Below are 16,878 nucleotides of genomic sequence, written 5' to 3' on the forward strand. Positions count from 1 at the left end.
TTCTGGTGGTCTGGTATGAAGAGGTGGATTGTCCGGTTTATGGAGCAATGTATGACATGTCAGCAGGTGAAAGCTGAACATCAGAGGCCGGCAGGGCCATTACAGCCTTTGCCTATTTCGGTATGGAAATAGAAGCATGTTTCTATGGTTTTGGTGATCGGATTGCCACCAGCGCTTCACTGACAGAATGCTATTTGGGTAATCGTGGACAGGTTGACAAAATCTGCTTATTTCATACCGATGAATCTTGGCTATCCTTTGAGTAAGCTAGCTTATATGTACATGTATAAGATTATGAGAATGCACGGGGTACCAGTATCCATTGTGTCAGATTGAGATCTGAGGTTTACTTCTCGATTCTAGACAAGCTTGTAGAGGCATTGGGGATGAAGCTTACTTTCAGTACAGCGTTCCACCCCCAGACTGATGGACAGTTGGAGAAGATGATACAGATCTTGGAAGATATGTTACGAGCCTGTGTGTTAGACTTTGGTGGCAGCTGGATACAGTTTATGCCACTCGTAGAGTTCGCTTATAATAACAGCTTCCAGGCTAGTATCAGGATGGCACCGTTCGAGGCTTTGTATGGTCGAAGGTGTCAATCTCTTTTATGTTGGGATGAGATTGGTGAATGTCAGGTCTTAGAACCTGAACTTATGCAGCAGGCATCTGAGAAGGTGGATTTGATCCGGGAGAGGATTAGATTGGCTCAGATTCGACAGAAGAGTTATGCAGATGTTTGCCGCCGTGATTTAGAGTTCAAGGTGGGGGGGGTAAAGTATTTCTGCATATAGCTCCGATGAAAACGGTGATGAGATTTGGGAGGAAGGGCAAGCTGAGCCCGAGGTATATCGAACCATTTGAGGTACTTGAGTGAGTGGGTCCGGTAGCCTACAGGATTGCACTATCCCCAGCACTTTCGAGGGTCCACAATGTGTTTCACGTATCCATGTTGAGGAGGTACATACTGGATCCATCATATGTTATCAGTTATGGCGAGTTGGAAATTAGGGATAGTTTAGCATATGAAAAGATACCTGTTCAGGTTCTGGACTGTAAAGTTCAGAAGCTTCGTACTAAAGATATACCGTTAGTGAAGGTATTGTGGCGGAACCACGAGGTTGAGGAAGCTTCTTAGGAATTGGAAAAAGAAATACGCCAGAAGTATCCGCAATTATTTTGAGCACTTGTATGTTATCCTACTTTGGGTTGGGATAAGTGGTTAGTCGTCAGGAGTGTGTATGTGTATTGTGAACTCTTGAGACAGTTATATATGAACCACGGTATTCCTCTGCCATAAGTGAGGGTATGTATGTGTATCATGGGGCTGCGCTGTAGTAGTCGCCAGTTTCTTTCTAGAGTTGTGTATATGTGTTTGATTGTATGTATAAGTTGTGAATAAGAGATCGCAAATTTTGAGGACGAAATTTTTGTAAGGAGGGGAGATTGTAAGAACTTGAATCGTGATATATGGGTTTAAATAAATAAGGGAGGGGTAAAATTGGAATTTGAACAGGCTTCGTCGACGAAGCTAAAGTTCGTCGATGAAGGCAAGGCCTTGTATCTCTCGTCGACGAAGTTTAGAGGCTCATCGACGAGGAGAAGCCAAGGAGTTACAGGAAACTGGTGATATCAGGATTCGTCGACGAATCCAACGTCTCATCGATGAGAAGACAATAGAGTCCCGTGGACACCATTTCATCGATGAGTTTGCCCGAGTCAAAGGGCTATAAATATCATTTCTCATTGCTTAACCATTAAAAAACTCAAATATCTTCTCTTTCTCTCTCTCTAGAACTCACCCTACTCTCTATCTCTCTAGATCTCTTCACCATTCGTCGTTAGAATCGTAAATCTGAGGTTACCACGAGGATCATGGAAGGATTCTCTACAAGTTCTACGGATCGGAATCCCGTTTCGGAGATTTTTTGGGTTTTGGCATAAAATAGAGGTAAGGCTCGGTTTTCAATTCTGATCCGATAGTTTAGTAGAGAATAGTGTTATGAGTATATTCTATACTATTGATTGTAGGTTTTGGAACTCAATTCGCTATTTAGGGGCCTTGGAGTTCAGGATTTGCTATTCGGGGAAAAGGTAAAGGGAATTGTGTTTATATTGGTTAGTTTTGAAATCGGACTCAGTAGAACTGTGGTTCATGATCCTATGTGTGTTTTGGCTACTCATTTGGGGGGGATCTAACAGGAAAAATTAAGGGTTTTTCATGATTACAGTTTTAGGAAAAAGGGGGCGACGGGCTGCATCCCTGGTTTTGTTGAAAACTGAATGTATATGTTGATTTATACTATGTTATAGGGATGGTTGTGCCTTAACTTGTTTAAACTGTATGTGTTTGGAAAATCATGATTTTAGATTACTAAATAGGTGTGGTTTGTTTGGTTATATGAGCATGCTTGTGTGTGTGATTGGTTGAAATGTTAGTAGGAAAGTGGTTTCGAATTGTTCTAGGGAGTGTCCGGCACTATATCTGAGGGCATATGAAATCGCTGGCAATAGATTGGCAGAGGTCCAGCTCTATATTCGAGGGCATGAGCCTATTCTGGCAGATCGGGCCGAAGGTTATGGATCCACCAATTTAGCACCGGTACGATGGAGTAGGTGACTAGCCATGTGCCGATGGCGCCGTGTTCGCAGGTTGGCTACGGGCCAACGCTGTATGTCACGAGCCAGCTTCGGGCCAATGGGTGTGACGACACTGAGATTGCTGATCATGTATGTGTGTGCATGTATTCACTGTTGTGAAATTAGTACTGGATTTCATTTAACTGCGTGTATGTTGCATCATGATAACACTAAAATGCCACACACCGATATAACCTGTATTCTTCCTTATTGAGAGGTGTCTCACCCCTACTGTACGTACATTTTTACAAGTCCTTCGAGTAACCAGAACTAGCGTCCTGGTGTAGGGAGTATAGTGACCGGTGTACTGCGTTTAGCATTTAGGTGAGTGCTAGGACTGTATTTTGATGGATTGCCATTTTGGAATTGTGTTGGGCACCCAGTTGTATGTTGTATGATAGAGCCTGTTTTGCTCTTGTATAGACTCTGGCATGGTACTGTATGTATATAGTAAGACCTTATTCCGTTGTGTATATTCTATTATATTTGGATGTGTATAGGATGCCTAGGAACCCCACGGGGTCGGACCCTCATCCTAGTTCTGTATCTTGGATGTTTTGTATGATATAGGAACCAATTGGTTTACATTTTTACCCTTGGGTCCCAATTCCGGGTTCGGAGCGTGACAAAATACATAATAAAATGAGGATAAGCAAAGATAAATGAGGGTCTAAAATCATGTATTTTAGGGACTCGTCACTTCACCATAGCTTTCTCATTGAAAACTACATCTACACTAATCACCACCTTATTTATCCTTGGATCCCACAACTTGAACCCTTCACACCCTTTTAATATCCCAAAAAGATGCAACGTCTAGACTTTGTGTCAAGCTTTGATCTCTCCTCACTAGACACGTGAACATAAGCTAGACAACCAAATAATTTCAATCCAGAATAGTCCACTGCATTTTTTGTCCATACCTCTTTAGCCACTTTCCCATCTAGTGATGCCCTTGGTGATCGGTTTACTAGGAAACAAGCCATACTAACTGCCTCGGCCTAGAAGTTCTTTAGTAGCCTTGTATTAAGCTCGAGACACCGTGCTCTTTCTGCTAGAGTTCGGTTCATCCTTTCAGCCATACCATTTTGTTGAGGTGTTCGACAATGAAATGTCTCTTAATGACTCGCTGCTCACAAAACTCCATGAACCAAGAATCTATGTACTCGGTCCCATTATCTAACCTAAAACATTTGATTCTCCTCTCTGTCTGGTTTTCGACTTTAGCTTTCCATAATTTAAACATGGAAAACGTATCAGACTTGTGCCACATGAAGTATACCTAGAATTTTCGTGAGTATTCATTAATAAAACTCTCATAATAAACATGTCCACCACTTGATGCTACTCTAACCGGGCTCCAAACATTAGAATGTACATAATCAAGAATACCTTCCATCTTGTGAATAGCTTATTTGAATTTTACTCTATTTTGTTTCCCAAGAACACAAATCTTGTAAAAACTCCACCTACAATAGTAGTTCCCTGCAGTGTATAAATATTTCCATCTACCTTTTGCCCTTTCATTACCGTTAGATTACCTTTCCACACTTTCATAATCCCACTTTTGGACTTGTAATTAAATCCATTGCAATCCAAAGTGCCAAGTGAGATAAGACTCTTCCGTAGGTCCAGTATGTGTCTTACATTACTCAAGGTTCTTATAACACCATCAAACATTTTAATTTTAACACTTCCAATGCCTATGATTTTACACGAGACATCATTGCCCATAAGAACTGAACCTGAAATTACCAACGTGTAGGTGTTGTACCACTCCTTATTTAGAGTCATATGATATGAACATATTGAATCTAGAATCCATGAGTCTATTAGGCGATATGACCCCGACGAAATTGAGTGTATATCACCATCACTACAAACTGAATATCCTTCTTGAACAACATTTGCTAATTTTGAATTCCCCTAATGCTTTTTAGCATTTCCTTTCTTCCAATTGGGACACTCCAGTTTAACGTGCCCCTTTTTAACGCATTTATAACACCGGATTTCCTTTTTCTTGTTGGATTGAGTATGAATTTTTTGACTCAATCCATTTCTGAATTTTCCTTTCCCACAATCAAAGTTACCTTTCACCACAAGTCCTTCTCCGTGTGAATTTTCATTGCAGATTTTCTGCCTTTGATGAAAACCCAACAAGACACTTGTCACCTCTTCCAAGTTTAGGGTCTCTTTCCCCCATGTAAGAGTGGTAACTAGATTTTCATATGTGTGAGTCACTGGCAAAGAAGTTAATAGCATCAATGCCTTATCATTGTCTTCAAAATTCATTCCAACAGGCATTAAATCACTTATGATTTGATTAAATGCGTTGATTTGTTAATTCATTTTCGAACCATCAACCATCTTAAGCCAATGAAGACGCTACTTAAATAATAATTTGTTAGTAAGAGATTTAGACATGTACCGACTTTCAAGCTTTTACCAAACAATCGTAAGAGAATTTTCCTCCATGACATGATAGAGTACTTCGTCGACCAAACACAATCGTATAGTAGCAACAATCTTTGCCTCTAATTCTCTCCAATTAGCCTCATCCATACCTTTTACCATACAAGGCCTTCACCATCCCTTGCTAGACAAGTAAATCTTTCACTCTCCTTTGCCACAACCGAAGCTTCCGATTCCATCAAATTTGACAACATCAAAGTTTGTAGATGAAGTGCCTGATGCCATAACAACAATGCTCTAATACCAATTTGTTGTGAATGAACTATGAATTTGCACAGCGGAATTTAAACGCAGCAAAATAATGAAGAACCAAAATGGAACACGCACACTCAGTATATCTAAAAGCAATAACAGTTCATAAGCACCATTGTGAATATAGAAGGTAGTTCTTTAAACATCATTTGAATGAACTTTAAAGACCTAACACCCTATAACACTCATTCCTTACCGTACTTACCTTGTGCGTGTGTTTGTCTCCCATTTTGAAAGCCATTTTTCATTGGATAAGTCATTTCAAAGACCCTAGGGCACATTTTTGGTCTTTTGGGATATGTATATATATTTGACAAGTTTGGTAAAACTCTGGTATTGTATTGGTTGGATGACTTGATAATTATATGTTTTTATGTTTTCCGCTGCTTAAGTATCAGAGTTGTATTTCAGGTATATCCCTAGTACCCATGGGTCCAGGTTGATTATGTTTTATCAGCTGAACAAGATTATTATATTAAATGTTATTATGGAAAAAAAAAATATAGTAAAATTAGGCAGGTCGTTACAGTTTGGTATCAGAGCCTAGGTTGTTAGGTTCTGTAGACTCTAGAATATAGCAAAAACAATACCAGAGTATAGGAAAAGGATTTGAGGTTTTATTTTACAGTTTAAAGGCAGGACTTCTGTGGTGGTTTCTGTGTCTTTCCTAGGGTGACGATTTCAGGAAAGTCATAGTAAACTATTACCGAGTTGTGTTTCTAAAGTGTAGGATTGAATCTTGAAATAAGATAAGGATGTCAAGATAGGGTATTTTTGGTTAGATGCATAAGTTATAAGGATAGGGTCCCTAAGTCATATTTATTGTCTTTTGAAGATGGACCTTGGAGAAGGTAGTGCCCATGTGAGTGGTAGTGATGGTGTAGGGTCCTCGAGTGTAGGAGGGGCTAATTCTGATGTGGTATTACGCAGTGTGTCTCAGCAGGTTATGGCTGGGATCGCTAGGAGCTCTCGAGAGTAGGGAGGCCTATCTATAAGCTATAGGTGCACGATAGAGAAATTTACCAAGATGAATCCTCCGGCATTTTCAGGAGAAGTTGATCTTGTAGCCACCGAGAATTGGATGCAGGAGATAGAGAAAGTTTTGGCAGTATTGTAGTGCACGGAGGAGCAAAGGGTTCTCTTTGCCACCTATAAACTGATAGGGGAGGCCGAGAGGTGGTGGACTACGGTGAAACTTCTGGAGTAGCAGAGGACGACGCCGATAGTTATGACATGGGACCGATTTAAAGAATTATCTTTTGACAGATATTTCCCAACCACTGTTAGGGAAGTTAAAGTGGAAGAGTTCCTGAATTTGAAGTAAGGACAACAGTCGGTCCAGCAGTACGCAGTGAGGTTTATCAAGTTGTCTGGTTTCGCCCCGTTTATCATACCCGATGAAGCAAAGAAAGAAATAAAGTTTGAAAGGGGTTTGGGGTGTGAGATCTATAGGCAAGTTATAGTGTTGAAAATACAGGGCTTTATTGAGTTAGTTGATAGAGCAGCTTTGGCTAAGTTTGGTGAGCGGTTGGGTGTAGAGGAGCGGTGACAAAAGAAGAGATCCACACTTTCAAGCTTTTAGTAGGGCTTTGGTCAGGGTCATTAGAGGAGAGGAAACTATGGCAGATGTTAGAGGCAGGAGATTGGGGGTCGTGAGGTTCAAGGTGCTCAGACCTACCTTGTATGTCATATATGTGGAAAGAGTCATCTAGGGGAGTGCCGAGTAAGGAAAGGTGTATGTTATCGTTTGTGGAGGATTAGGGCATCTGGCACGAGATTTTCCTACACCTATTGGTACTACTTCTACTCCCAGGCAGTTCATGGGAGGTTTCCAGGCACCTCGTGGAGATCAACGGAGGAATACAGCTCCAGCGGGGATTTATGCTTTAATGCCAAGAGCCGCTGAGGCTGCCGTAGACGTCGTGACAGGTACCCTTACTATTTTATCATGCTATGCTATTGTTTTATTTGATTCAGGTGCTACTCATTCTTTTGTGTCTGCGAATTTCATTAAATTATCTAGAGGCAAGACCCAGTTATTAGATGTAGAAACGTCAGTAGCTTCATCAACTGGTTTAGTGGTAAAGTTTCATAGGGTGCTCAGAGGTTATCCCGTAGAAATTTAGGGGAGAGTACTACTTGCTGATCTAATTATACTTGACATGCATGGGTTCGATGTAATACTGGGTATGGATTGGCTGGTAGCTAACTATGCTAATATTGACAGTCATTTGAAAAAGGTGATCTTCAAACCATTAAACAAGCAAGAATTCAGGTTTGTGGGTTTACAGGTGTGTTCCCCACCTCGGTTAATATTAGCTATGCAAGTAAGAAGGCTACTCCTAGATGTTTGTTAGGGGTTTATGGCTTTTGTAAATGAGGTGTTAGGAAATGAATTGAAGCTTAGCAATACAGTAGTGGTTAAGGAGTTTCCAGATGTTTTCCTAGAAGAATTGCTAGGATTGCCTCCTTACCGCGAGGTAGATTTCACTATCGATTTATTTCCTGGGATGGCACCGATCTCTAAAGCTCCTTACCAGCTGGCTCTAGTAGAATTGGGGGAATTAAAGGACCAGCTGCAAGATCTACTAAATAAAGGATTTATTCGGCCTAGTGTATCATCGTGGGGAGCTCTAGTGTTATTTTTAAAGAAGAATGATGGGTTTATGAGGATGTATAGATTACATGGAAATTAATAAGGTGACAATCAAGAACATGTATCCTCTACCTCGCATGGATGACTTATTTGATTAGTTTTAGGGTACGCGGGTCTATTCCAATATTGACCTCAGATCAAGCTACCACCAGGTGAAAGTAAAAGCTAGAAAACATCTCGAAGACAGTCTTCAGGACAAGATATGGGCATTATGAATTCCTCGTTATGCCTTTTGGTCTGATGAATGCTCCTGTTGTATTCATGGATTTGATGAATAGAATCTTTCATCAGTATTTAGACTGATTTGTTGTGGTTTTCATTGATGATATATTGGTCTATTCGAGGAGTTTTGAGGAGTGTTGAGGCACACTTACGACTGGTACTTCAAACTTTTAAAGAAAAGAGATTATATGCCAAGTTCAATAAATGTGAATTTTGGTTGGAGAAAGTGGCATTTCTGAGGCATTATTTGTATGGAGAGAGATGTGAAATATTTTCAGACCATAAAAGTTTGAAGTACTTTTTCACTCAAAAGGAACTAAACATGAGACAAAGAAGGTCATTGAAACTTATTAAAGATTATAACTGCACTATCAGTTACCACTCAGGGAAAGCAAACGTGGTAACTGATGCTCTGAGTAGGAAATCAGTGGGACTAGCACAGGTAGCTATGGATGTTCAGCATCCCGATCTAGATGGATCTGGAGAGACTTGGTGTAGAGTTGGTAGAGAGTGATCCTCAGGCATTTATTGCCAACCTGATAGTGTAGCCTACTTTACAGGAAAGGATTAAAACCACTCAGAGGGATGACGCAGAATTAGCGGAGTTAATAATTAAGGTGCCAGATGGATAGGGGGAGGAGTTCAGTATTTTAGATGACAGAACTCTATGATTCCGTACCAGATTATGTGTTCTTGCAAATGGTGGTATCAGAAAGACAATTTTAGAGAAGGCTTATAGGTCCTTATACACGGTTTATTCAGGTAGTACTAAAATGTATAGGGATCTGCAGAAATCTTAACAGTAGAGCGACATGAAGAGGGAAATTGTTAAGTTTGTGCAGTAGTGTCTAACTTGCCAGTAGGTAAAGGCTGAGCACTAGAGGCCAGTGAGCCAGTTGCAACCTCTTTACATCCTAGAGTGGAAGTGGGATCATGTATCTATGGATTTTGTGATAGGTTTACAGCCAAAACCACATGGTTAGAATGCTATTTGGGTGGTCATTGATAGATTGACGAAGACCACTCACTTCATTCCTATTAAAGTCAACTACTCCATGGACAGACTAGCAAAATTATATATTCAAGAGGTAGTATGATCACATGGTGTGCCAGTGTCGATAGCATCGGACCGAGACCCACGTTTCACGTCACGATTTTGGGGGAGCTTACAAGAGGCTTTAGGGTCTCAGTTATATTTCAGCATGGCATTTCATCCTCAAACGGACGGCTAGATTGAGAGGGTGATTCAGATATTAGAAGATATGTTACAGGCGTGTGTGCTGTATTTTGGGGGTAGTTAGACCCAGTATATGCCATTGGTAGAGTTTGCATACAATAACAGCTATCAGGCCAGCATCGACATAGCACCTTATGAAGTGTTCTATGGTAGGAGGTGTCGTTCTCCTTTATACTGGGATGACTTAGGTGAGTGGAGAATTGTGGGGCCAGAGCTAGTGCAGCGGGCATATGATAAAGTTTAGGTCATTAGAGACAAGATTAGTGTAGCTCAAAGCCGGTAGAAGAGTTACACTGATATTCACCGTAGGAAACTGGAGTTTGATGTTAGAGATCACGTGTTTTTGAAAATAACTCCATTAAAGGGAGTTATGAAGTTTGGAAGGAAGGATAAGTTGAGCTCTATGTTCATTGGCCCGTTTGAGATCCTTGAAAGAGTGGGGTCAGTTGCCTACATGCTAGCCTTACCACCCGTTTTGTCCAGAATACACGACGTATTCCATGTTTCCATGTTAAGGAAATATGTCCCAGACCCCTCCCATATGATCAGTCATGGTGAGATAGAGCTCAAGGATACTCTGACGTATGAGGATGTACTAGTGCAGATTCTGGACAGGAAAGAACAAAAATTGCGCAATAAGAAGATTCCTTTAGTAAAAGTCCTATGGAGAAATCATGCAATAAAGGAAGCCTCATGGGAGCTCGAGGAGCAAATACGACAGAAATACCCGCACTTATTCAGTGGAGATCAGCACTAAGTATACGAGTAAAGTAAATGTAGTATGGTTTAATTTTATGCAAAGCAAGATGATATATGTGTGAGTAGTATTGTAGGTGATAGAGTAGGTAGTATTTTGGTTTTGGGAGAATTTTTGTTTATGTATTGTAATCTCCTAGGACCCTGAATGTAACCACGGTATTCCTCCGCCATAATGGGGGTGAGTAATAAAATAAGTAGCCATTTTCCTCAAAAGATGGTGTTCAATACAGATAGTAAATTTCGAGGACGAAATCTTTATAAGGAGGGGAGAATGTAAAGACCCAAAGAATTTTATCAAAGTAAGTATTAAAAGAGAGGGGAGAAAATAAGTTTTCTAAAGGTGTTCAGCAGGCCTCGTCGACGAGGCCAGGTCGTTCGTAGACGAGTAGCCTTCCTGGGCACGTCGACAGGCATGTGTCTCGTCAACGAGGTATTATCGAGAGCGGTGTTTCAGGGCCTAAAATTCATCGCCGAAGAGTAAGTGCTCATCGACAAACCTCCTTCTTACGCTCGTCGACGAACCTCCTCTCCCCTTGACGGAATGATCAACATTGGTGCCGTGACAAGCCTCTACTTCAATTCCTGAAAACTCTACTCATAGTTATCATCCTATTCAAACATGGTATTCTTCCTAGTCAGTCGTGTCAAAGGCCCGGATAATGCTGAGAATCCTTCAACGAAACAACGGTAATACCCAGCTAGCCCCAAGAAACTCTTGATTTCCTGGACGTTCCTCGGTCTAGCTCAATTCACTACCGCATCAATCTTACTAGGATCCCTAGAAATTCCATCCCTTGAGATGACATGCCCCAAAAACACAACCTTCTCAAGTCAAAATTCACATTTACTAAACTTAGCGTACAACTTCTTTTCCTTAAGTGTCTGTAGAACCTGTCTCAAATGTGTCTCATGCTCCTCATAGCTCATCAAATATACCAATATATCATCAATAAAAACAACAACAAATTGGTTTAAATTTTGGTGAAAAACTCTATTCATCAAGTCCATAAATACTGTAGGAGCATTTGTCAGACCAAACAACATAACAAGGAATTCATAATGCCCATATCTAGTCCTAAAGGCTCTTTTCGAGACGTCTTCTTCTTTCACTCTCACCTGATGGTAGCTTGATCTGAGGTCAATCTTAGAATACACCCATGTACCCTGGAGTTGGTCAAATAAATCATCTATACGGGGTAGATGATACTTGTTCTTGATTGTCACTTTGTTAATTTCTCTATAATCTATACACATCTTCTTAGACTCGTATTTCTTCTTCACAAATAATACTGGAGCTCCCCACGGAGATACATTGAGTCGTATAAAACCCTTATCAAGCAAATCTTGCAATTGACTATTTAATTCTGCCAACTCTACTGGCGCAAATTGGTAAGGTACTTTAGAAATCAGTGTTGTACCTGGAAGCAGATCAATAGGAAAATCTACCTCACGATCAGGTGGCAAGCCTGGTAACTCGTTTAGAAAAACATCTGCAAACTCTTTTACTACTGGTGTACTAGCGAGTTTCAATTCATTCCCTGACAGTTCCTTCACAAAGGCCATGAATCCCTGACAACCACTCAGTAGTAGTCTCATCGGCTGAATAGCTAAAACTAATTGAGGCGGGGATTGCACTCGCGACCCTACAAACTTAAATTCTGCTCTTCCTAGAGGTCTAAATATCACTTCTCGTAAATGACAATCTATACCGGTAAAATTAGCTTCTAGCCAATCCATACCAAATATTACATCAAACCCATGCATATCCAACACTATTAAATTAGCAGATAAAATTTTCCCCTGAATATCAAATGAACAACCCCGGAGCACCCTATTACACCTTACTGCTGACCTGGTTGATGTAGATACCAACAGTTCAGCATCTAACAACTGTGTTTCTGCCCCACATAGTCTAGTGCACTCTAGAGATACAAACTAGTGTGTGGCCCCTGAATCAAATAATACAATAACTTTAAAGGAAAGCATGCTAACCATACCAGTCACCACGTCGTTGGCTATCTCAGCATCACCTAATGTCAAAGAAAAAACTCTGGCTGGAGCCATATTTCTCTACTGGCCTCCATGTGGCACTTGATAGCCTCCCTAGTACGATTTAGGAGCAGAAGCAGCATCTGGCAGTGTAGGGCAATCTCGCACCAGATGTCCTTGTCTACCACAGCGATAATAGACAACTCTCCCTACTCGACACTCTCCCTGGTGTCTTCTCCCACAAGTTTGACAGACAGGAGGATTCTGCACTGTCTGAACCTTACAATCCCCAGTCTCTTGTATTCGCCCTCTGCCATAGTTTCCTCTCTTCCACTGACCCTGCCTAGGACCCTGTTAATAGCCTGAAGATGCAGATCACTTCTTCTATCCCTGTTCCTCTACATCCATACGCTCACCAACCTCTGCCAAGGCTGCTCTGTCGACTAACTCAGCAAAATCCTGAATCTTTAGCACTACCACTTGCTTGTATATGCTTCGCCTCAAAACTCTTTCAAACTATCTCGCCTTTTTCACCTCATCAGGAACAATATAGGGAGCAAAGCGAGAAAGCTCTATAAACCATGCCGCATACTACTGGACCGACAACTGTCCCTGCTTCAGACTCAGGAACTCTTCCACTTTAACCTCCCTGACAGTGGCTAGGAAATACCTGTCAAAGAATAACTCTTTAAATCGGTCCCACGTCAAAGCTATCGGTGTCGTCCTCTACTGCTCCAGAAGTCTCACAATAATCCACCACCTCTCGGCCTCCCCTATCAGTTTATAGGTGGCGAAGAGGACCCTCTGTTCTTCTGTACACTGCAATACGGCCAAGATTTTCTCGACCTCCTACATCCAATTCTCGGCGGCAGTAGGATCTACTCCCTCTAAAAACGCTGGAGGATTCATCTTAGTAAACTTCTCTATCATGCACCCATGACCTGCAGACGGACCTCCATGCTCTCTAGAGCTCCTAGTGATCTCAATTATAACCTGCTGAACCACGCTGCGTAGTACTGCGTCAGAATCAGTCTTGCCTGCACTCGAGGGCCCTACTCCATCACTACCGCTTGTATGGGCACTACCTCCTCCTAGATCTATCTTGAAAAATAATAAACGTAACTTAGGAACCCTATACCTATAATTTACACACCTAAAATAGTTCCCTATCTTAACTTCCTTAACTCGATCCTAACTCCAGTACTACATTCTGGGAACACAACCCGACAATAATTTACTATGGTTTTCCTGAAATCGTCGCCCCAGGAAAAAATACAGAAACCACCACAGAAGTCCTGCCTCTAGACTGTAGAACAAAATCTTAAATCATTTTCCTGTACTCTGGTATCGTTTTCGCTGCACTCTAAAGTTTATAGAACCTAACAACCTAGGCTCTGATACCAAACTATAACAACCTGCTTATTTTACCATTTCTTTTTTTTTCCCCATGATAATAAAGACTGATATACTAAACCTAGTAGATCATAATCAACCTGAACCCGTGGGTACCAGGGATACATCATAAATACAACACGGAAGCCTAAACAACAGGAAACATAAAATCATATACATCTCATATTACCATTCAACACAATACCAGAGTTTACTATAACCGTCATAAAGATACACACATCTCAAAAGTGTCCAAAATAGTCCTAGGGTCGCCACCCAAAATCCGTCTGACCTTAACAAGTACTTACCCTTCAGATAAGGTAGGACTAACGAACTCTAGCGTTGCAGAGCTTTATCTGCTCTCCTATCTGGGGCTTCCGAAATGTTCATATAATTTGGGGTGAGACACCTCTCAGTAAGGGAAATAAACTAATACTAGTGTGTGGCAACATAAGTATTTCTGTGTTATACAAATAACAGTATATAAACATTTTTAGTGAAATTGTCTACATCATATCTAGGAAAACATATATAATAATATCATGATAGAACATACTGGATTTCCATAAACATAATTCATCTCATATAATAATAATAATACAAAAATAATCCTGGAAGGTTAGTTGGCTGGTGTCATATCTTACCCCCACATGAGTGGGTTGAGTAGCTCGAAGGCGGGACCTGACAATGGCTGACCAACCACTGCCAAGTCAAAAGCAAAAATCTGTAAGTATGATGGGTCTGCCAGACCTGGTTCATACACCAGGGGCGCCAACACTTCAATAAACCACATCGACTATTTGTCCGCCCCGTACGACAGCAATAATACTAACATCATAATGATCATGATCACATAGCTACGGTACCGTGCTCATGTAAGCCTAAATCAAGCCAACCAGGTTCTGATAACATATAAAATATTTCAAATTGTGATACATTGCTATTCCATAATAATATTAGTCAAATCAATATCATTATATCACATTTTCATAGCATAATATAAAAATTTTCGGCCCTTATACCGACATTTCGTATTTTATTAATCACAGCCCATATGCCATATCACATATCAAATAAAAGGCTCATCCTGTACATCGGCATATCATATAAAAGGCTCGGTCCATACGCCGGCATATCATGTAAAAGGATCAGCTCGTACGCCGACATATCATGTGAGAACATCCTCGACCCGTACGCCGATATATCATATAAAACTCTTGGCCCGTACGCCGATATACCATATAAAATTCTTGGCCCGTACGCCGGTATATCATAGTAAAACTTTGTATCATTTAACATTTTCCCAGAAACAATAATTCATAATAAATTCTACTCATGCCACATAAAATGGGTATTACACATATTTAAAACATATCGTCATTTACAACAGTATTTTTTTTCCCAAACATAATGCTAATATATATTTATTTTCCTGAAATAAAATGCTGTAAGATTATACATATATTTTCATAAAAACAACTAATTTAGTTTATTCCTTTACCTGATTCCTGAAGAGCCCCTAAAATATACTAGTCTTGCATCCGTAGGGTTTCCTGATCAACACCCTGAAAACAACATCTCCAAGAACGGAAATTCAGTATTTCTTTGACTAGTACATTTTCTATATCTGCGAAAAAGTCAAATACTGAATAGAAAGTCTTACCTCAAATCTGGGATGGAATTCAAGCTAGCCCCACCAACGATCCACTCCAGCAGATTTGAAGAGAACTCTCCTAAGAGTGTCGTGGTGGCCTCAGATCATTGAACCGACGAGAATCCGACCCAAAAACTTAGAGAGAAGGGGTGAATGATGAAAATGTAGTGAGAGAAAGTGAGGTTTGCAAGTTACTGGGCTGAAATTCGAGTATAGGGCTATTTATACACTGACCTTCATTGACGAGCCACGTCACCTCATCGACGAGGTCACGAAGGAAGTTCGTCGACGAATGTTTGTTTCTCGTCAACAAAATTTAGAGATAGGAAAATAGTCTCTCGGTATTTTCTCGTTGACGAGACATGTCCCTATCGACGAGACGCTCATATGTGCTCATCGACAAATCCCCTGTGTTCGTCGACGAGACCCTATTTAATTTCCCAATTTTAATTCTTTTTCTCTCATTCTCCTATTATTAAATTATGAAAATTATCCGGGTCTCTACAATAGTCATGTATGATAAGACAAAATTCGTGAAATATTATCATGTCAGATATTATTATGAAATACGAAACAGTTATGTTCAGTATATATATGAAACATATTATATGTTATCAGAACCTGGATGGTATGATTTAGTTTAGTTTTTAGAAGCACGATACTGTAACTATATGTTCAGAATTATGATAGTGCTACCACACGAACAATAGTATGGGAGATGGCAGTCAATGTGGCTTCAGTGTAAAGTGGAGTTGTTCCCCTGACAGTCTAGGATTAGGAGGGGCAGACCCATCATACTTACAAGTCGGCCAGTTATTGCTAGGTCCCGCCTTCGGGTTGCACAACCTAGTCATGTGGGGGTAAGACATGACATCAGCTAGCAATCCATCCTAGGTGATATTTCAGTATTGTACAGTTATATAAAATGATTTTCATGTATAGAAATCTAGTATGCTTAATTATGATAAGACAAATCATGTTTTACTCAGTTCTACTACTGATAGATTTTACCAAATATGTTTATTATACTGTTTATACGTATAACACGAAATGCTCATGGTGCCACACATTGATGTTAGTTTATTTCCCTTACTGAGAGGTGTCTCACCCCAGCTATATAAACATTTCAAGACTCCTAGATAGAAGAGCGGATAGAGCTCCGCAACGTTAGAGGTCGACTGTCCTACCCTATCAAAAGGGTAAGTTGTTATGCTAGGGTCTGATGAGTTTTTGGGTTATGACCCTAGGGCACATTTTTGGTCTTTTGGGATGTGTATATGTGTTTGACAGGTTTGATAAAATTTTGGTATTGTATTGGTTGGATGACTTGATATATATATGTTTTTATGTTTTTCGCTACTTAAGTATTAGAGTTGTATTTCAGGTATATCCGTGGGACCCATGAGTTCAGGTTGATTATGTTTTATCAGCTGAACAAAATTATTATATTAAATGTTATTATGAAAAAAAAAATACAGTAAAATTAGGTAGGTTGTTACATTTTTAGTCATATGTACATCATTTTGTGATATGCTATTGTGTTGTTTCTTCTTACATAATTGTAGCACTGATTAGTTAAATATTTTGCTTTTCATTTAGTGGTCA

Source organism: Malania oleifera, chromosome 5 (assembly GCF_029873635.1).
Source record: "Malania oleifera isolate guangnan ecotype guangnan chromosome 5, ASM2987363v1, whole genome shotgun sequence".
NCBI classification, from domain to species: domain Eukaryota; kingdom Viridiplantae; phylum Streptophyta; class Magnoliopsida; order Santalales; family Ximeniaceae; genus Malania; species Malania oleifera.